General features: G+C 49.9%; 1 pseudogene; it reads left to right on the top strand.

The window, feature by feature from the left end:
* LOC130844532 (tubulin polyglutamylase TTLL13-like) overlaps window positions 1–22,905 on the top strand; it is a 40,527-nt pseudogene that overhangs the window by 5,099 nt on the left and 12,523 nt on the right.

Raw genomic sequence — 22,905 nt, 5'->3', positions numbered from 1 at the left:
CTGGAGGGAAGAACTATGTGGAAGCAGCCAGAGGCCACAGGGCCACTCTCTTCCCAGGATGACGTCTGCATGCACCTGACCAACTATGCTACCCACAAACACAGGGAGCATATTGTCCGGGACGATGCTGTGGGCAGTGAAAGGTATGCTCTACTCTGCTTTCTCCTCTTTCTCTGCCCTTTAGCCCCACGGTCTCAGCAGCCCATGAAATGAGCTGGCCCTTGGGAGGTTGAGCTGGCTTAACCTTCACAGACCCCTGTCCTGTGCCTGACTACCAAGTGCAGCCCCAAACCCCACCCTATAATTAAGCCCTGCTCCAAGCTGGTAGCAACCCCTTAAAGAGCAAGGAACCTAGGCATGGAATTAGGGTTAGTGTTAGGGAGCCTCCTGCCTGCAGCCCGGCTCCGCTGGTCTTCCTTTGACCCCTGGGCCTCACAGGAAGCTGTCAACACTCAACGCCTGGCTGCGAGAGCACAGCTACGACCCCCGAGAGCTGAGGGGAGACATCGAGAACATCATCATCAAAACCAGCATCTCGGCACATTCTGTTCTTCGCCACAACTGCCAAACCTGTTTTCCCCAATATCTGAGTGGAGGTACATGTGCCTGATTTGAGATCCTTGGTTTTGACATCTTGCTGGACCACACACTGAAGCCCTGGCTGCTGGAGGTGAGGATCATCTCCCAGGCTTTGCAAAACCAAGGTCTGTCCCTGAACAGGACACCTGGGATAGGAGTGTACTCAGCTGGTGGAACATGGAATGGGGGATGCACAGGCCTTAGGGTGGATAGGATATAGCAGAAGGTGTAAGACATCGGCACTTCTGACCTGCTAAGTCCAATCTTGGTGGTCTCTGGCCTCCACCATAGGAACCCAGACCTTGGATCCCAAACGTTCCTCGTGTAAGCCTTGCCTGTAAGGACACTATAGCTATAGAGTCAGGCTGTCTGATTTGCTCTCACCAGCCTCTACACTGGAGGAAATCTCTGTAGCAGAGTCCTGTGGCCTTGGAAGTGAGAACATCCAGCTTCTTTGGCTAAAGCCACTGGAGGGGGATGTCTCTCCTAGACCCTCCAGCTGGGCCTGCAAGAATCATGACCTGCTCAGGTGGTCTAGGAAGGGGATGGATAATGCCTTCTCCTGGCAGGTAAACCACTCTCCGAGCTTCACCACTGACTCATGCCTTGATCGAGAAGTGAAGGATGCACTTCTCTGTGATACCGTGACCCTTGTCAACCTCCGGGGCTGTGACAAAAGAAAGGTGATGGAAGAGGACAAGCGGCGAGTGAAGGAGCGGCTTTTCCAGTGCCACCAAGAGCCACGAGAAGCCAGGTGCCCCAGGTGTTTGATGTGTGCTTAGTTGTGTAACTTATCTTCGTTTATTATTACTTGCCTGTGAGTAAGAGTCCTTCTCTAGATGGAGAAGGCAGTCTGGGGCTGAGTAGCTATTAAAAACAATTTTTTGCATCGATAATACACCACATATCATAGATAAGTGATGTATTATCTATGCAAATTCAAAAGACACAGTGAATAGTCTCTCTCCTACCCTCCTCCTCCAGCTACTCAGTTTTCCTCCCTGGAGCGGATCAGTGTTCCCTGGGTCATGTGTACACATTCACAAAACTTTAATGCACATACATATGTGTATTTATATAAATTGGTTTTCTCCCTTTACCCAGACAATAGCATAACTTTCACACTCTCTGTACTCCGCTTATCAGTGTATTTTAGAACTATTTCATATTAGCACATAAGGAACTTTATGGGGTTTGTTCTGTTTTTTTTTTTTTCTTTTCTTTCCAATGAAGCTCCTCTAGAAACCATTTCCATGAAAGTTTATAATCAAGAAACAGAGAAAACAGTTTAGACATCCAATAATAGGGCGTTATCGTTTACCCACTGTTTCCATTGTAAGAAGGGTTACAAACATAGTAATGTGTTGCTGATACTAAAGTATAATTTGTTAATGACAATAAAAATGAACTTGAGGGGCTTCCTAGGTAGCGCAGTGCTTAAGAATCCTCCTGCCAATGCAGGGGACACAGGTTCGAGCCCTGCCCCAGGAAGATACCACATGCCGCGGAGCAACTAAGCCCGTGTGCCACAACTATTGAGCCTGCGAGCCACAAGTATAGAGCCCATGTGCTGCAACTACTGAAGCACATGTGCCTAGAGCCCGTGCTCCGCAGCAAGAGAGGCCACAGCAATGAGAAGCCCGCGCACCGCAACAAAGAATAGCCCCCGCTCGCCGCAATTAGAGAAAGCCCGTGTGCAGCAACGAAGACCCAACACGGCCAGCCAGCCAATCAATCAATTAAATTAAAAAAATGAACGTGAAAAGAGTGAGGATTATTCCTATAATAGCATCACTCTTCACCACTTACATTGTGATATGCAGGCCAGTGTGTGTGTGAGTTTTGCCATGACATCCTGAGGACCTGGCGCACAGTAGGCACTCAAGTGTCTGTGTGAATGAAGGTGAAGTGTAACTGTAAATACCCCAGGTATTCCCACGAGACTGGACAGTGCACATGACCATTAGGAATCATGTCTTTCAATGGGGAAAAAAGGTTGAAAACTACGGGACTTAATAAACAAAAGTACAATCATAGAACCAGTAGGATACTAGGCAGCCATTTAAAAATGTTGTATGCTCCCATTTTCCTCTAAAATAAAGAAGGAAGGAAAGGAAGGAATAAAGAACAAGGTAATGTGTGGCAAAGCCAGGGTTCAAACTCAGTAAGGCCTGCCCTAGAGTTCATCCTCATAGCCAATATGCCAGTTTCATAGTAAGATTAGAGGTTTTTATCTTCTTTTTTACTCTTGTAAATTTTCTGTAATCAACTACTGTATAGAGTAGTAATTAAATACTACTCTGTAATCAGATACCCAAAAGATTATAACTTGGAGTGCTAGTTTACAAGTGGATGCCATTGCACTTAAGATGAAAACCATATTTCTGAAAGGCAAGCCTGTTTTCATGGCTATACACAAGTGGGACTGGCCACGTGGCGAGGCCCGAAAGGCCATGAAGCTGGCAGGAGGCTCTCAAAGCCTCAGCCAGCCTTCCTCTCCCTACTGAACGTTCTCTCAGTCCTCCCTTGACTCACCCTGAGCTTGGTTTCCACAGACAAGAACCAAATGAGTCCGTCCATGCAGCAATGCTGGTCCAGGACCCCTATGAGGACTCCCACCTGGGGGGACACCAGCGCATCTACCCTGGGCCTGACAGGGAGAAGTACGCGCCCTTCTTCAAGCACAATGTGTCCCTCTTCCGGGAGACTGCTGCCTCCAAGGCCAGAACGGAGTGTGCCAGGTACTTAGCCCTACATCCTCCTCTGTCCGCCTGTGTGGGGGCAAAGCCTGAAGCTGACCTGCTCCTCAACAGGGTGCAGAGGAAGCCAGACACTCCAGGAAAGAGGAAGGGACTTATAAATTCTATCAGACTCTTTCTTTAAAACATTTTTTAATTTATTTTTACTGAAGTATAGTTGAATTACAAAGCTGAGATTCCCTCCCACCTGTTTTTTGTTTGTTTGTTTGTTTGTTTTGTTTGTTTTTTGGCTGCAGCATGCCACTTGTGGGACCTTCCCCGACCAGGGATTGAAGCCAGGCCCGCGGCAGTGAAAGCACTAAGTCCTAACCCCTGACCACGAGGGAATTCCCTCTATCAGACTCCTAATGATTCGTTTAGTAGGTTTCCCCATCTTCCCATGCCTTCCTCTCCCATCAGTCCCCAAACAGGTCAATTTCCTACTCTTCTCCCATCCCCATTTTCCCGCACCCCCTTTCTCCCGAACACAATTTCTCCGGTATCTGAAGCCGCTGTGTCTTGTCAGGCAGCAAGCAGAAGAGATCCACCTAAAGCAGGAACAGCAGGAGACCTCAGGCTATAAGAGGTGAAAGGAAACCAAGGACCAGAACCAGGGTGAATCAGCAGGGGAGAAGAGCCAATCCAGGGCCCAGCTCCGCGGCCTTTCCACCCACATGGCTTACAGGAACCGGAAGCAGGAGAAAGAGGTGTCAGGGGTTTTGTAGCTCTTGCTTTTCTGCAGGAAAGCAGGTTGGGACTCCTAGAGAAGGGAGTCTGTGCTGTCCCCTCCTCCTCTTGTGTGAGAGATGAGCCCCTCCTCAGTAGATGGAACCTGACCTTTTGGAACAGGAGGTGAGAAAGCGGATAGCAAAGGGAACCTTCCACCACGCTCAGGGAAGGGACGGAGGGAGAGTGGGCAGGCGTCTTGCAGCCATCCTCGTTGATGGCTGGGGACTCATCCTTGGAGATCCTGCGTTCATCACTCATGTACCTTGTCGCTGCTACCAGTACACCTGGACACTATGCAGCCACAAGAAATTGTGGAAGAGGAGGAGCTGGAGAGGACGAAGACCCTGACAAAGGGAAAACCTCTTCCAAAGTCTGGGTATCGTAGAGCAGCTCACCTGCATGCTGCACCCCAGCCACCAGGGCCAGAATACACTGCATGAGTATCAGCTGAGGGTCCCTGCACAGCCTCTCCCAGAACAAGGGAACAAGGGCTGTAGCGGCACGTGGTGATGGCCACAACCAAGGAGGCTAACATGATGGTGTCTGGCAGTGCAGCCCGGGAAAGCTGTGTATGCTGGGCCTTGGGAAAGGGTCCATTGGTTCCTTTTGCATCTGTTCTGAAGAGGCCTTGTTTCTACTCATGACATCCAGCCAAGTGCAGTCTCATTTATAAGAGCCCAAGAGAACTTGGAAGAACTGCAGGATGCGGAGGCAGAATGGGAAACCGGGAATTTGTCAGGGAGTGTCAGTGGGCTTCTGGGACATGCTATTTGAGCTTAGGGGATGGGCAGGGAAACGCGCTCTCAAGGTTTCAGCCTGCTTTGCTAAAAGCAAGAAATCCAAGATCCGCTGGAAGAGTTGGAGGTGCCAGGGATGGGGGCCTTTTTCCTGGCAGATCAGTTTCAAAGGGCCCCCCTTCAGCGACCATTAGAGAAGGCACAGAGTCTGAGGAGGGGACAGGCCCCACCTGATTCCTCATGCAAAGCCACCGTTTCGGCTAGCTGCAAGCTGCAGTAGAGAAACAGAAAAGAGTGCAAGCCTTCCATCATTCACGGTGGGAATGCTTCACAAACAACAGAGAATTAGAGAATAGCGTCCAGAACGCTGAGAGGGAGGAGAAAGAATGTAAGGGTGCATGTGCGCGCACACGGTCCTCCTGCCTGGTCTCTAGTGGTGACAGCACTCAGCTGGGAGAATGCACTGTGTGGAGCATCCCTGAGGCAGGGTGGTGGGACCCTCACATGGAGAGATGGCACATTTCCCTAAGGAAAAGAAATGATCCAGTGTCTAGCCCACTGCTTTAAATCTATACTACATGCTTAATTTAGTTAGAACCATGCCACCAGAGAGTTCAACATGTGTGCTTGTTAGTCACTGTGGAAACCAGGAAAGGTAGGACGCGGTCAAGTGTGCGACCGTCCGCCACAGACTCTCACTGCTATCATTGCTTTTCCATGGGGTATGTTTTGCAGGGTAAACTTCTTTCTGTGCATGTTAGTGGGGAAACTTTGAAATCCTTGGGAGCATCCTTCCAGATGATTCGACTTTAACAGTGTAGACTCCAGTGCACGAAACTGTTCCTTACGGGCAAATTTTCCCGAGAAGACTGGTATTAGATGGCTGCGGAAATAAAACAGCTGACTCTAGAAACTGCCTTAGCAACAAACATATTTTATAACAATTTGAGACCAGCGTGCCTGCCATTTCTCCCTCTGATAAGAGGTAGTAAGCACGGAAGGACTCAACCAGGACTTCTAACCAATGGTTTACCTCTGTGATTCCCAATTTCATAGTGAGGTGACCCAGGGCCCTGCAGCAAACTCCCAAGAGCACCGCTGAATATTTAAAAGTTTTCAAAGTGACCACAGCAACATCTGCCAGGCTGGACGTGATGAAGTTGTTTGGAACTAACTGCCTGTTAATGGAAGTACCAGGTATTTCTTGTAGCCCAGGGGCACTGCACAGCATCACTGAGGCAGTAAGGGCACCTTGAACCGAGAAAGTCTGGCAATCCATTATGGGTTTGGTGTGGAGACAGCACGTATGTAACGTGATGGGTGCTTGGCAAGGTGCCACTCCCAGATGTCTCTGCTCCATTTCCCCTGCTCCGCCTTGGCACTGGCCAGCTCCTTTGCACGTGCCATGGCTGATTTCTTTCTGTGAAGTTGTTGTATCCCTGGTGTGAACTGGATCTTTTTTTTCTTTTAAAGAACTTTTATTGAGATACAATTAACATACAATAAACTGCATATATTTAGAGTGTGCATTTTGGGTTTTTTTTCTTATTAGTAATGTATATATGGCAATCCCAATCTCCCCCCAACCCTCCTGAACTTGATCTTGATTCACAGTCCCCACTTGGAGTTCAGTCCCAGGGGCAGCCAGGACTCCTGCCTTTGGGGCTAAGAAAGAGATAGGTAGCTCAATGACTGTGGCAAGGCCCCTTTGGGTCCTTGGGGCAGCCTCCCCACAGGGACACACAACAGTTGTCAGAGTCTGCCTTTAGGCCACCTGATAACAATGCCTAAACCCCCTCCCTCATCCCTTTCTTCTTCCAGCACAATCTCAGCTGACCCCCCCCATCCCCTTCCCATCAGCTTTTCCCTGCAGGCCCTGAAGTGTCCTGCCCACCTCTGTGCCCCTCTACAGACTGTGGGTCCTGCTGGCCCCTGGCTTCACTCAGCAGTCGCCTTCAACTGCCAACGAAATGTTTGCTCCCTAAAATTCTGAGCGGTTGCTGTTCCTGGCTGTGCAGTGGGGAGATTCTCAGGCTGCAGGCACAAGGTGCAGACCTTTGTGAAAGACCCAGCAGCTAGCACAATGGAAATGTGCCAGGCGCGTGGGGAATCCACGCAGTCACTTCATTCCCAGCATGGGGTCTGGGCGATCACGGCTGCATGGGAGACCCTGGTCACTGCCTGGTTGTTCCCCAGGGGCTCTCCCTGCCTCCGCTGAGGAAACACTTGATGTGGGAGCTTTGGCGGGCCCAGGGAGCTTAGTGGCTGGGGGGCTTGGGCTCGGCTCCCGCCCCCGGGCTGTGCCTGTGTGTTGCCAGGGCTCTTGCATCTTTCTAGGTGGGTGAGGAGGGCACGCAGCCCGCAGAGATGGGGGTGGGGGCTGCATGAAGATGTGTGTGCAGGACGTGGTCATCCTCTCCCCTCCTCACAGCTACAGGGAGAGGAGACCGGCTGTCCCCAAGGTGGCGGTGTCCACTCCTCGCCATCCCCCTCCCGGGACCCCGGCTCTCCAGGCTGCTGTGCTCTGTTGTCAGCAAGGGTGTGCAGGGGTTTGGGGATGGGGACTGGGAGGGGGCTGGAGAACAGGCCACCCCTGCCTTGACACTCCCAGACTCCCCTGTGTCAGCCCCAAGAGGACATTTTGGAGACGGAAAGAGGCCCTGGTCTTTTCCATTTCTTGAGTACCTTGACTATTTGAAAAGAAAAAAGAAAAATACCAAAAACTAGTACAGAAACATGTAGATGGTATATTTTATTTAAACGTTTACTAAATAAATGCCTTTTAACACTGGTTCAAATACAATGGCTGGGTAGACCTTCACTTGGAGACAAGGTCCACTGCCTATGGTTTGAGGCCTTTTGTGAATGAGCCCTCCTGGCGCTCTGCTCCCCTTCACACCTCGTGGAGGTTTGGGCCCCTCTGGGGGGGTCTCCTGCTGGAGGGATCAGGGCCCTGTCCTCCTGGTGGATCCAGGCCTTCAGAGCAACGCTGTGCGCCTGGGTGGGGGAGGGGAGCCCTCAGGCTGGCCTGGCCTGACCCGCGGCCGGGAGGGTCTCCTTGCTGGGCTGGGGTGAGCAGCAAGGGACACACCCGGGTGGGGCCTGGGATGCGGGGCCCCTGCTCAGGGTGGGGGCCCATCACTGGGCAAAGACACCTCTACATACAGCTTCCCCTTGGGCCTGAGACGCTTTCGGACCTAAGCAAAAGCTCTACGGCCAGGGCCAACTTTCTGCTGGTTTCCTTCTGGGATGGTAGCAGCCCTTGGTCCACCTCAGGACATGCCTGGGCTGGCCAGGCGTCGTGTCGAGAGCTGAAGATGCAGTGATTATTCACAGTGGCTGTCCCAGGGGGCCGGCAGCCGACTTGGGAGGAAAGCACAAGTGTGTGAGTCACGTCCACTTAACGGGGTGAGTGCTGTGCTCCCATTGTGACAGATAGGGTCACAGAGGAGGGCCACCCAGCAGGGGCTGAGTTCCTGAGTAGTCTCCAGAGCAGAGGGAGCCTGAGCTGAACCCTGATGAAGACAGGACTCAGCCAGGCCAGGGGTACTTGCGAGAGAATCCAAGGCTCCCAGGGACCGGGGGGAGGGGGGGAAGGACACCCTGGCTTGGGCAAAGGCACCGAGGTGTGACAGATCAAGGGTGGGATTAGTATCCAGGAAACTAGTGGGAGGTGGGTGCGGAGAGGGAGCAGCCAGGGAGAGCTGTTATCCCGTAGAAACCGGTGAGCAGCAGAGCTGCGAGGGGTCAGACGGGGCCTTTTGGATGGAACTGGGGTCGGGGCCTTTTGGATGGAACTGGGGCTCCAGTCTGCAAAGAACAGACTAAGTGGGGCCAAGAAGCCACTGCAGTGGACCTGGTAGGAGATGAAGCCCCAGATGAGGGGGACCGGGGACAAGGGCTTGAGTGGAGAGGATGGGAGCTGGCTTGCCTAGGGGTGGTCCCAGGTAGATGCAGCGAGTGAGAAAGGAAGCGAGTTGGGAGGTGGGGGTGAGGATGACAAGGTCTCTTGTGGCCTGGGGGGAAACAGAAGGGAGGGGTCTGTCGTTCTGGGTGGGGCTGTTGGACATCAGCTTCTGTAATAAGAGCCAACTTGAGAGATGCAGCCCAGGGAGGGTGAGGGGGAATGGTGGGCAAGCAGAGGTCCCTGGGGACAGATGTGTAAGGGACAGGCAGAGGGGGCCAGGGGAGCTGTAGAAGAGCTTGGTGGAGAATCCAGAGAGCATGGTGAGTGGGCTTCCCCCGTGTGCCCACTCCTCCTCCTCTCCCACCAGCCTGGGGAGGGATTCCTTGAGGGCAATGAGCTGAGCTTTTAGGGTTGCTATCCCCTTACCAGAGCCTGACACACAGTAGCCACTAAATTAATGTTTGTTAAATCCATTGAATACAAATACAGCACAGAGGCCAGTAAGAGTGGGGTAGAAAACATCCAGTGGGTTTGGTAATGGGGGCGGGGCCAGACGCTTTCCAGGAAGATGTGGGGCTTGGATAGAGGGAGGGATGGAGGGATGGAGGAGGCTGTATTTCCGGTAGAGCTGGGTAGGGTGGGGGTGAGGAAGTAGAGACAGTGTGTCTCTCTGTTCTTTCTAAAAGTCTGACCAAAACAGGAAGGAGAGAAAGTGCAGGACTCATCGTTGGAACATTTTTTCAAAAATGACAAATTACTTGTATTGCTTTCTTGATCCTGCCCACTCCCACTCCCCAAAACACGATTGCATGTTCCTTGTAGAAGCTAGGAAATAAACATGAGTCAGAGAAAAATAAAAACCACTTGTCATTCCATCCATTAGAAATATCTACTGTTACTTTGGACCCATTTTCCTTCCAGACGTTCTGTTTTTTAGCAGAAATGGTATCACACAGAATATTCTTATTTTGCAGCATATCTTTTTCACTGAACCCTTCTTGAATATCTGTCTCTGTCTGAGCTCCTATTCTTTAAAATGTTCTTTAAAATTTTATCTACCTACCTAATATCGGTGATCGGAATGGTTCAAAATGCAACAGGTATAAAAGAGCATTCAATGGAAAGTTGCCTTTTATTGCCTACCTCCCAGCCATTCAGTTCTCCTTTCTGGCGGCAAATGATATTACCTTACAACATGCAATTTGGTCGTGAGATAATATTCCTCTGAGGGCATGTTCCCAAATTCATTGACATAGCTTCCTGTCTTGGAGAGTTAGGTGCTATTTAATTTTATTTTGCTATTGCACATAAGGTTCTGATGGAAATCTTTCCAGAGAAATCTTTGAACACATACTTACTTTTCTTAGAAAAAGTTTCTAGAAGTGGAATTTCTGGGTTAGAAGTGAGAACCCATTAAAGAAACAAAAGAAAGGCTTTCAAAACCAGATTTTACCTCCAAGGAAAGAAACTGGTGTCAACGGACACTCCCACGGCAAAGCGTGCCAGCCTTCCTATCGGGCCTGGCCCTCTGCCCCACGTCCTCCAACTGTGCCAACTTAGTTCAGGGAGAGATGCTCGTGGGTGCCTCAGATCCTCACTGCAGGTTGCACTGTAGGAGAGACAAATGACACCTTGGGGAACAGTGGGGGACTAAGGGCTGAGAGGCAGCCCACCTGGGCAGAGGAGCAGAGGAGAGCAAGCTGTGGTGGGGCCAGGGGGATGGCTGCATTGTCATCGAATGCCGCCCCCAGGGACAGAGCCTGTCACACTTTCAGAATCTCCTAGGCAGAAGGGAGGGCCTCAGGCCTGGAGAAGCACAGGCACCCCAAGGCGAGGTCCTGGGGCAATTGGTACACACGCTGGCTTTCTGTCTGCTTTGTCTCCTTTAAGCCCATGTGCATCGTTGAAGACCCAGTGCAGCCAATCAATCAATCAATCAAAAAAAAAATAAAAAAAGGGAAGCAATCCTGTGGCTTCTTCAATGACAGCTTCCAGATGTGCTGGGAATGGTTCCTGGAGCAGGGCGGAGGGGGTGGGGAACACTCTTATGGTGAGCTGAGCGAAACCCACCTCTTCCTAGACTTTTCCTCAAGCACAAAGCCTCGGGGGTAAGAGCTTCTACTGGGGAAGAGACGCTTGAGAGGGTTTACACCTGCCCAGCTGAGAGGGGAGGCAGAGGAACGCCAAGAAAGCTGCTCCCCCATTTCATAAATGCTAGGTCTTGCAAAGTTGGAACTGGAGGTAAACCTGGATGTAGGGAGAGGCAAGATCCCGTTGGCATCAACCCCATCAAAATTTCCTGCTTCCACCATGCAACCCCCACAGGGCGGCTGCTCCTCGTTGGATTTTTTTGCACGCTCTAGACACTATTCCATAGACTGTTTACTAGAGATTTTTTTTTCCCTGAAAAACAATTCCCACCTCCCCCGAAAAAAAAAAACAAACAAAAAAGCCCCCAAAACAAGAAAAGGGAAACAAGGTAATTTGGTTTACAGTATGTAGTATTTACTTGCCCTTGGGTTAGGGTTGCTAGAGGTCACCCTGCATTTGCTTTCAATATGACTCCCAGTTTGCGAGGCCAAATGTAACCTCTGACCCCCAGGAGCATCTTCAAGGACTATAAACTACCCTGAAATTCACACCCCAGAGCGCTGGCCTGAGAGCACACTGGGAGTTCCCACCTGCACAGCCCGCCGCCCGCCCCGAACATGGAGTCAGATCTTGCTGCTAGAGTTTGCTAGTTCCCTGCTCATTAATTCTCACTGATTGTTCTTTGCAAGTGGTTGGTTTTGTTTCTTTCTTCCCCAAGGCCTTGTTCTTGTCTGCGGTGTCATTTCCAGAGCTGCATCCAGCTAGATTCTTTCTTGGTGTCTGCATGGGTTCCTTAGGGCTGCTGTAACAAATCGCCACAAACCGAGACTTCAAACAACGGTCTCACAGTTCTGGAGGGTCAGAAGTCAGAAATGAAAGTGTGCGCAGGGTGGGCTCCTGCCGGAGGCTCTGAGGGAGAGTGAGCTCCCTGCGTCTCTCCTGGCTTCCTCTGATGGCTGACAATCCTTGGTGCTCCCTGGTGTGTAGACGCATCTCCCCAGTCTCCACCTCTGTCTTCACATGGTGTGCTCCTCTCTGTGTGTGTCTTTGTCTAGCTTCATATAAGGACACTGGTCATTGGATGCAGGGCCCACCCTAATCTACTATGACCTCACCTTAACTAATTACATTTGCAAAGACCCTATTTCCAAATAAGGTCACATCTTGAGGTTCTGGGGGGACATGAGTTTTGGGGGGACTCCATTCAACCCACTGCAGTCTCTCTGCCTTCAGACACTTCCATCCACCAATCCATCCTGTATCCCTTGTCCAAGCCATTTTTCTCAAACCATGCTTAGCAGGGGCACCTTACCCTCGCTCTAAAACCCTTCGCTGATTTCCCACTGTGAACAGGATAAAGTCCTATCTCTTTAGCTCAGCTTTAGAAAACTCACCACAGTCAAGTCCCAGAAATATTTTTCAGATTCCATTTCTCCAGTTCTCCTGCTCACACCCTCCAATCACACTGGAAAGGTTGTCGTTGAACATGCTGGACGTGCTCTTGTCTCCTGCCCAGTCCTCTGTCCCTTGCCTAGATGCTCTCCTTCTCAAACACCCTTGTCACATCATACCTCTCCTCTCTCGGGACACTTGCAGCCAGCCAAGGTCGACTCCCCACTCTTCACCTCTTCTCAGTCTGCAGTGATGCTATCCCCAGCTGGAATCGAATTCTTACCCAAGGATGAGCCTTGGGGGATCATGTGGCATCACGGGAAATGATGGTGGATCGCGCGGTTGGTGCGAGCGTTCAAAGGGGTTGGTTTAGACCCAAAGTGACCCAAGCTGTCATGTTTCAATGCAGTAACTGAATCACCCCATACCTACAGCCCTATGATGTCTGGAGCACGCAAAGAGTCCCATGCTGAGATGAAATGAGGGGGAAGGTGGGAATGGTTGCTGCCTCGAGAGTCAAGGGTGGTAGTCTTTCAAAGGAAGCATGAAACGACAGACCTGCTGCAGGAGAAGGGAATGCACAAGGCTGGATGCTGAGGGCCACTGGGCTCTGGGGGAAAGTTGTAATGACCCTCAGTGGGGGGATGGGGTGGGGATTCCCTGTCCCCACTCTCCCTGGTGGACAACTGGTGAGAGAGATGTTGGCAGGTATGGGGACTGGGAGGGAGGTAAAAGAGGAGACGTACAATGCAATGAATGGGATAGACACCTTCCACTCTCAGCTTTAAATAGGTGCTCTGAAAAGTTGGAAGTGACAAGAATGTTTTAATTCCAATGATTGTTATGAGTGTCTTCTGCTAACCCCTCCTAAGTGGCAGTGACTGGCAACTGGCTCTTTAAACTCTCTCCCAAAGCTTTGCATCTATGAGGGACTTGGTTCATCTGGAAGCAGGTTTCCTCTAAACCTTTGCCTCTTGCACTCTTGTCCTCTCTGATTATTCCTCAGTTGCATCAAAGCCCCATAGACATCGCCCTTGGGATGAAGAAGTAGTCGGCCCAGGAGAGAAGAATAGAGGGATAAAGAATTGGGATGAGACGTCTGGGCAGATGCTTAAGGTGTGGGCTCTGGGCTGAGCCCGCTGAATGTGGCGTTCTGTGTTTCAGATAGACCAGGACAAGCTTCCAACATCAAAATCTTTGAAGCCACCTGGATCCCTTCTTGCTGGAATAGGTTTGGCAATGCTCCTTCATGGGGGTAGGTTTAGAAACTCAAGCTAAAGAAACAGCCAAGGAAGAATCCCTGCCTCTTGAACTGTTGATGGACAGCTTGTCATGCTAGCTCTGATCCTTGCCAAGGTGACTCATAGCTCTACCTGCATGGTCTCACCTGGCTGGGTTCAGAAGGTATGTATCTTATTGTAAAAACAGGCAACCCTTGACTCCACTAAAAAAATTACCGTTTCTTAGACATTCCATCCCAAAGGTTTGCCAGTTTTCCTCCTGATAAATTGCCAGTTTGGGTATTTCAGAAGTCAGCATTCAACACCAGAGGAGGAATTTAGTCAAGTTTCCTTTATGGGCAAGTCTCCTGTGCCACGTACTTGTTTGCAGGTCCGAACAGCAATTCTGCTCAGGTTCAAACAAACCAAAAACCAACCACACAAAAAGGAACGATGCAAGTTAGAGTCGGTCCTATCCATCTACATAAAGAATATACGCAAGGTTGAAATGTTTTGAGAAACAGGAAAAGTAGAGGAGACGGGAGGAAAAGGATGCATTGTTCACAATTCTGCTCCTCAGCAGTGGTTTTTCTCTACTGCTGCCTATTTTCCGTCCACCTCTGACAAAAGAGAAGGACAAAGAACATTTGACTCAAAGTAACACATGAAAAGGTCTTTCAGTGGTTCAGTGTCCTGGCTGTGACTCAGAATTGTTCATTAGGTTAAAGAAATAAACAACAAAAACACCTGCCTAGGTAGGCTCCCAAGGCTGAGTCCGGAGCAGAGGTGGTCAATGAATACCGTTCTTCTTGTCATTTGCTGTTTCCACTGAAGGAGACTGGGTTAGTTCAGCTCTAGACTAATTTCGGAAACAGCAAGGGTTTGAGGTAGTTGCTTCCAACTAGACAGTGAATTACTTGAGGGAAAGGATGATGTCCATTTGACTTTACATCTGCAGGAAGCAGCTCAGTACTTGGCACAAAAGAGCACTCTGCTACTTTTTTGTTGTTGTTGCAATGACAGTGGTTTAAAAACAGCAAGACCCCCTGTAAGTGTAGGACATTATACTCCCGTCTTCCTTCAGAGCACATAAATATTTTGATATGAGGTTGCACTAGGATTGGGATTCTGAGTCTTAGCAGTCCTGGTACCTGGGGCTCTGTGACTTACAGAAAGAGGAGACGGAGCCCTGGGCTGGAGGCGATGGGAAACTGTGGTGTGGATGCTAGGTATGGAGAGTGAATTAGCTTCCTACTGCTACTGTAACAAATTACAAGAAGTGGAGTGGGTTAAAGCAGCACAAATTTATTACCTTACAGTTCTGGAGGTCAGAATGTTCAAAATGGGTCCCATTTGGCTAAAATCAAGGTGCTGGGAAGGCTGTGTTCCTTCAGAAGGCTCTAGAAGAGCATTGTTTTCTTGCCTTTTCCCACTCTGGAAGCCGCCCGTATCCTTTGGCTCACGGCCCCTTCCTCCATTTTCAAAGCCAGCATCTTCAAATCTCTCTCTGACTCTGACCTTCCCGCCTCCCTCTTTCCATCACAAGGGCCCTGGAGATTACACTGGGCTCACCTGCTCCTTCAGGATCACATCCCCCACCTCGCCCCCATTTCTAGGTTATCTGAGTAGCAGACTAAATTCCATCCACAAGTTTAATCCCTCTTGCCATGTGACGTAACATATTGACAGGTTCTGGGGAACAGGACATGGACGTCTTTGTCGGGGAAGCAATACTGTGTCTACCACAGAAGGGTGCCTGGGAACTGTGGAGTCTGCTGTCCTCATACTACACTTGAGGAAACTTGGGCTCAGAGAGTTTCTGTGAGTTCAACTCCTTTCTCCACAAGAGGGTAAATTCCCTTTGTGGCTGGACCACCTCCACCAAGAACCCTAAGCAAGACTCAGTAGAAGGCCATTGGCTTCCTCTTCCTCTAGGTCTTCCTTCTACACCTGTGTCTCATGGCTTTCCCTCCCCACTTGGTGGGGGGTAGGGGGTGGGGGGAAGATGGGGCGAGGGGTGTCCGGGTCGGGGGCACACCTCCCTCACGTCCAGGCTGAATGGAGAGTGGCCACCATGTTGGGCCAGAGAACGGATTTGATCCTTAAGAAATTTGTGGTTTTGGGGAAAGCACAGGCGCTCAGAAGTGAGCTGCCGGGTGCGCTGTTGAGGCCTCTGAGCTTGCTGACTGGGGGCCCCTGGAGTCAGAATCCTGCAGTTTCTCCCCTAGAAGGCTGTCGAAGGGGAGCTAGAGCAGGAGCCTCCGTTGGCTGGTTCACAAATGGCAGTGAATGTTGCCCGGGCTTCTCAGTCTGGAAATCCTGTTGCACCAGGGCTGCTGGCTCCTGGCAAAAGAGGGTTTCAGCTACCAGGTGTCCTCTGAGGAGACCCTGGTGATTCTGGTGTCAGAGCCCACGTTGAAGGCAGCACGGGGTCCAACAGGCACAACAGCGTGTCTCCCCATCAAGATCAGAGCCAGAGGAGAAGCCATAGCAGGACGTACTACATGAGACGTTTCCTTGGAAAGAGCAAACCATGATCTAGGGGCGGAGGCAGGGGAGGGCCAGGGCCTCCTTCCTAAGGGCCCCTCCTTCTACGTCTCTCCATTCCACCAGCGGCTGGCCCTTCACCCCCACCACTGTACCCGCAGCCTGAAACCAATGAGAGCCTGACCTCTGGCCCCGGACACAAGAGCCCAGGACCTTGCTTGGAAAGTGAATTTCTCAGAACTCTGAGGGGAGGCCCGTGGAGGGGAGGCGGCTGGGATGCCCGAGGAAGGCAGCCCTGGTCCCTCCGGGGTGGCGGGCTGGTGTGTCTGCAGAGCACCTGGGGCCCCAGCACGCGCCTGTGTCCCACCTGGACGTGTTGCCTCAGTACAGTACGACAGAGCTCCCCTCCCTCCCCAGCAACGGGTGGGCGACCCCCGGTGGGGTGGGGGGGGACAGTGAAAGGAGAAGCGGGGTGTCTCCCACCCAGCGAGAGCCCAAGCCGTGTGGCCGGGGGCCTGGAGGAGTTGGGGTCACACGTGAGCTTGCTTGCTATTGAGAAAGCCTTTAGTGAATGTGCCTGACCCACAGCCAGTGTCCCCCAAGAGGCAGTGTGAGATCTGGCGAGGGCGTTTGCAGGAACGTGAGTGTGGATGAAACTGGGGAGAACGTGCTAAAACGGCCGGGGAGGCGGCTGGTTTGGGGGTTGTGGCAGTGGGTTGCAGCGATGGGGGAGGATGGAGCGGAGTATGCTTCCAAGGACACCCAATGTCAAGGAAGAAGGGAGTGGGGGTGGGGCTGCTTGGCAGCCTCAGGGATGCCTCTTTTGGGGAAATGAGCCCTGGATGGGGAGCGATGACCAAGGATGCTCCCTGGGCAGTGAGGGAGGTGCTCTGCCTCCACGGTGGTGCTAAAAGCCTGCCGGCCCCGGGGAGGAGAGTGGTCTAACTTCGTTTACACTGGCAGCCGCAGACAAGAAGACAGAGCACCTGCCTGTCCCAAGGAAGAGTCAGTTCAGAAGCCCAGCAGCCGCCACCCCTGGGGAGGCTCCCTCCTGCCAGGGCCTCCAAGGCTGCGACCCAGGCTCCCAGAGGTGAGACGCGATGTTGCCCATAGCTACTTGGGCTCCAGCGTCTTCTGGGTAGCTACCTGGTGCCTGGACGGGCCCTGGAGTCTCCTGCCAAGAGTTCCTGGGTTGGGAAGGCTCAGAATTAAGATTTCCTTTTAGAAGCCCAGCATTCTGCTGGAAAATAGAAAAGAAAATGACCCACAATGGCCCTTTCTCCTCCTGGGGCTCCTGGCAGCTTGTGAGATGTACAGACTGGAATAAGAGAACCTAGCCAACAAGAGAACCAAGCCCACAGGACTCGGACTCTCTCTGGGTGGGAGACACCCTACTTCTCCCTTCACCCACTCCCACACCCCCACTGGGGGTCGCCTGCCAGTAGCAGACGTGGAGGGGGAACAAGATGTAAGGTCTGTGGGCTGGGTGCAAGGCCACTGGGCAGCCTCTACTGTGGGAAGACATTCTGGAACCTTTCTGAAACCTTGAAAATGTTGAAGTATGTGGGCCGAGCGATGGGATTCAGAATGTCCTGCTTGAGCAGTGGAGGAGCTGAGGGTGCGGGGCGTGGAGACTAATATCACCCTGTTTGGTCCTGAGGGATGGCTGGTTAGCCAAAGACGGGTAAGATTCCTCAGAGGAGGAACAACCTAAGACAGGCACAGCCGCAGAGGGGCCAACAGGGGTGGTGCATAGAACCTTCCTTATATCACCGTGTTTGGCCCTGGAGGATGACTGGTTAGCCAGAGACGGGTAAGATGCCTCAAGGGAGGCACAACCTAAGACAGGCACAGTCGCAGAGGGGCCAACACGGGTGGGGCACAGACCCTTAATCCTTTTGAGAGAGGTCTCCTGCCCCCAGGGCTGTTTTGCTCTCCACGACCAGCTCAAATCCACACCTGCTCAACTCAGACCCAGGAAGTAAACAAAGATCATTGCCTCAGTCATGTGAGGCCTTTGATTGTTTATGAGTGTAACCTGAGAATGTTAGCCCCCGAACTCAATAAAAGCAGCCTGGGATGAGTCAGCAGGGCTCTTGATCCGAGAGGTCTTGAGCCCCCCGGTCCCACTTTTCTCTTCAGTCTGTGTCTGTGTCTTCTTCAAGCTTGCGGCACCCGTCACTCACCTCGAGTCGCCGAGCTGGTCTCGGCACTCTACGATCCTCTTCCTGGTGGTGAGAGCTACAGCCCATTGCAAGGAACTCACAGCTTCTGGGTGCTTGGTCTAGAGAAGTTTGCTTTTCTCAGAGGGAGCCTGACAGCCTCTGTGTGTAATTGCCCAGAGTGGAGACTGGATCTTGAGCAGAGAAAGTCCTGCAGGTTCTGGAGCAAGGAGAGCCCCAGGGATGTCCACATAGATGGAGTCCACGTTCATGGGCCCGGCTGAGAAATCCCAGCGGCTGACGTGGCATCATCTAGTTATTTCTGCTTTACTGGAAACCAGGAACTTAGGAGAAATTGGATCCTTTTCTGGAATTTCTATCCTGAAACCACCCGTTAGGTTTTTGTTTTGAACTCAGTTGGCACAAGAGTTTGATAATGGTCAGCAGGTAATGTGTTTGAAAAGCTGGGGTGATGAAACCATCATCATTTTAAAGTTCTGTGACGTATCTAACTGGCTACAGTTCTAGATGAGTTTCAATAGGATTTGTCAATGTTGATAAGGTAGCCGTCAGCCTTACCCATAATCTCATGAAATCCATGGATTCATTTAGGAAGTAAAGTGACAGCCACTGGATCCGGTGTTTTTCAATGAAGAGCAGCACAAAGAAAAAGGCAGTGGAGGGTAGTGGTTAAGAACACAGACTCTGAGGCCTGCTGCCTGGGTTTGGGTTTCCACTTTGCCTCTATGTGGCTTTGGGCAAGCTCCTTAATTTTTCTCTCTCTCAATTTCCTCAACTGTCAAATGGGGATAAACATTTTACTCCATCTGACTCCTAGGGTTAGTGTGAAGATTGAATGAGCTAATAGATGTGAAACATATACAGCAGTGCATGGCATGTACTACAGACTCAAATGTTAGCTGTTATTATTATCTCTTATTTTACTTCAGTTCTTAAAATGTGTATTTCCTTTGTGTGGATTTTGCAATGTGTTTTTGGAGGAAAATTTAGTTCTTCCTTTTTCTGTCCTGACAGCGTGCCCAGGAAATGAGATGGTTTATGTTTTGGGACAGATGATTCTGGAAAGATGTTAGGGACGGTACATGAGAATGGAATCTTCCAGTATCATTAATCTATACCCAGCATTAAGCCCTGTGCCCTTTACAACAGCGTGGGCTTGGTAAATGGTTGATGAATAATTTCCATACACTCATTAAATTATTTTTGGTTATTTCCAGGTCCAGAGCCCAGGAATATGTTGTTGGAAAGTAGCCAGCATGGAGATTCCACAGTGTCCTTCCCTCTAGCAGTCTAATACTCTCTGGGGCTGGGAAGTGGACATAAAAAATAAATAAATAAAATCAAGACTGTAAAGCTGCAATGGATTTTCTGTTTCTTTGAAGACTCTCTTCACGTCCTCTCTGGTGGAGGCCCACCTGCTTTGCTGTCAGCACTGAAGTACGTGGCGGCATCCACACCAGCCTGGGGTCTGTGCCTCCTTGGCCAGCCTTGAGATTTCAGTTGAGACACTTGATGTCTTCTCAAAGGAGAAGAAGAAAAAATGTCACAGCCATCTCACTGGCTATGTCTTCAACTGATCTGGAAAATGTTTTGAAAATATGAAAAGTGGCAAATTGGCCTCCGTGATACACAGGACTTGATGGTCACACATTCTAAAAGTTAAAATCTCAATGAACAAAGCAATCCCGAGTGTTTGATTGATACATCCTAAATGTTTTCCTGCGATCCTAAGGGGAGGGGGTGTTATCATAACAAGCAAGGAGCCTGTCCTTTACAGAGAGCTTTTATCTGCACCTAGCAACTCCTTGTATCTCGCCCCATGAGAGAGGTAGGTGCCTGGGATGGAACAGACAGTCCTCAAGTTCCAACCCCCAGACTCAACCTGTCCGGCTCCCTCCTTTTCCCCTCTCCCTGCTCCCCACAACCCACCTTGGGTACCAGGTGCTCCTTTGAGTGGAGGGGGTGTCAGAGGTACAGAAAGTACAGTTCCTGAGCCTTTGAAAGCAGGAGGGAGAGGATGACCTTAGGGTCCTTTTCAAAAATCCCAAGGGCCAGTTCTGTCATGGGATCCTTCTCCCTGGCTTAATATCCAAGGAGCTCCCCAGCAACGATTGATCCAATTGATCCTCCTCAGTGTAGGAAAGATAGTCTTGTTACCAAGTCCAAGCTCGCTCTGCTTGCTGGAAGACAGGCCAATCAATTAGAGACGAGGTGTTGAGGCAAGGAATACTTTATTCACAAAGCCGGCAAACCGAGAAGATGGCAGACTAGTGTCTCCTAAAAAAAAACATTACTGGGGTCTGGATGCCAGTTTGTCTTATAGACTCAGAGAGGGAGAGGCTGTGAGGAAGTAAAGTGAAAGGGCCATCAGTCTTGCGGAAGATCTCTGGAAACAACCAGCCTCTGTGAGGGGATGTGTTAATTTCTGCCATTCACACAGGTGGGCAGGGCAGATTGTCTGCCTGTGAGCTCAACAGAGGCTCTTTAGTTTAACCTTCAGGCAGAGGGACAGTGTTCCCTGAGGCAGGTAATCACGTATGATTATAATAACAAAAGCAACAAAAAGCAAAGGTTAAAGTCAAAGAAACAGATCTAATGTGGAGTCCAACCTAGCTCTTCCAAGTTATACTTCCAGCAAGTCTTTCTGCAAACCTACCTTTGTGCAAGGACTTGGCTTTTCCATCTTCTCCAAGGACACTGTTTGGTTTCTCTTTGCATCTTCTCTCTTACAACTGGGCCCCGAGGGCGGGGAGTGAACACCAACTGGGCGAAGTTGAGTAGTGGTAAAGATGCACTGACAAATATTCTTAAGTCCAGGATGTCCGTTGCACGTTCTCCCTGCTGAAGCTGTTCTGAAGTGTTGGCTGCATCCTGGTTCCAGGACCAGCAAAGCTGAGGCACATATGCAGGGAGATTGTTTATCCCCTACCATGAAGTGGTAAGTGGCCTGGGGGCAGGGGAGGCGGAGGCGGAGGCGGATTAGAGCTAAGATCTCTTCACCTCAGGCCCTGATGTCCAAAACTAATGCCTTCTAGGGGCAATGTTGTGGTGCCTTGAGCTTTTCGTCTTTCTCCAGGGTTCCTTTAAAAGTAAATTTAACGATTAAATTGTTTGAAAAAGCAGTTCTCCAGACTTCCCTAGGAGTTTTCTTAACATGCCTGAAATGATCCAGAAGTCTCTGGAGTCCTCAGTCTACAGGCACCCTCTGATTAGACCTACCTTTCCTGAGGCAGCGATGTTCAAAATAATAGAGGATTTCTTACCTTGTTCTGTTGTGTTGTGACTTAGTTACTAATTTCCATAGTTTTATTGTCTACTCTTCAAATGCATTGTTGGTTATATTATTAATTTACACTATATCATGTTATTTTAATATTTTAATATAAATTTAATATTTTATATTAATTTAATATATATTAGTTTAATACATTTCTGTGCGTTGAACTTGGAAACTTACCACAGCCAATTGCATTATTTTTTTTTAATTTTTTATTTTATATTGGAGTTGTCGACTTAAAAAAAAGTTGCACATGACAGTTGCGAGTTGAGTTTATTGGGGACAAAATGAGGACCGCAGCCCGGGAGACAGCATCTCAGATAGCTCTGAGAAACTGTCCCAAAGAGGCAAGAAGGAAGATTAACATATATGTATTCTTGGTAAAGGAGTGTTGCACAAATCGATCCCACGAGAAAGCAAGCACCACACTCAGAGAGTTGGAGAATTCAGGTTTACTGAGCCAGCGGACCCAGACGAGCCAACGCTCCAAAATCCTGGGCCCCGTTCTAGGTGAATTCTCTCCTTATATAGGTTAAAACACATAGCTACAATTGGCATTAGTTGCTTGGCTACAGTTGGCATTAATTGATTGGATTAATAGATTGGCTACTCAATCTCCATAGGTTACAGGTGATTACAGAGCACGGGCGTTACTAGGGGTTACACGCAAAGGGTTTTCAAACAAAGGCGAGCAGGCATAAAGCTATGAACTCCAAATTTTTCCACATCAGGAGGAGTGTATGTAATCAAATACATTTTTTTTTTTGGTAGGGGCTTTCTGCTCGTCACGAGGAGCAGACATCACCGTGCAGGGATTTAGTGCTTTTCTAGATATGAGGGGATGCAAGGGTTGGGCTCATAAAATCAGCTCCTGAAGACATCTAACCACCTGAAGACCTGTTCCACCCATTTTCCAAAGCCCAGAGTGCCTCATTCCCGATCTCCAGCCTGCATTCCCTTCAGGGGATGTGGAAGGTCAGCAGCTACAGCAGCACAAAGTGATTTAATTCTTGCACAGGCAGATGGCACGTTCGAATTTATAGTTGACGGGGCCCCCTCATGGTCATAAATTCGACCATGCTTTGGGAGGCATTTCATCCCACGGTGCTAGGAAGGCTCATTCCCAGGTCTGAGGAAGCTTTTGCCAATAGGCCACACTCAATGTGCCAGTACTGGGCTAGGTCTCTGTAATAAAAGTCAAAGTTCTCTGGACCACCTGTATTCCTAAGCTGTTATGGTCCAGGAGAAATTCCCTCTTGTTGCATCTTCCCATATCCAGAGTTACACTATTACAGTCATTGGTCACACACAGAACGATATATTTGATCAATTGCTTCAAGTAACCTAGTCATCATTATTTTTGTTGGCGGTTCAGTCACACATTTAGTAATACAAGAAACAATAATCTTGAAAAACAGGCAAAATACAAATAATATAGCTAGTAACGTCAATAGAGTTACAAGTAAATACTTAAGCCACGAGCTTCTCACACCAAATCAGTTTTTGGAAGAGCTCACCAAGACTTGGGAGTGGTCACTTAAGACAGAAATCTAATTTTTCATAGG

This window comes from Hippopotamus amphibius, chromosome 2 (assembly GCF_030028045.1).
Source record: "Hippopotamus amphibius kiboko isolate mHipAmp2 chromosome 2, mHipAmp2.hap2, whole genome shotgun sequence".
Classification (NCBI taxonomy): domain Eukaryota; kingdom Metazoa; phylum Chordata; class Mammalia; order Artiodactyla; family Hippopotamidae; genus Hippopotamus; species Hippopotamus amphibius.
The sequence above is the reverse complement of the archived record's forward strand: the minus strand, read 5'-3'. Positions and strand labels throughout refer to the sequence as shown.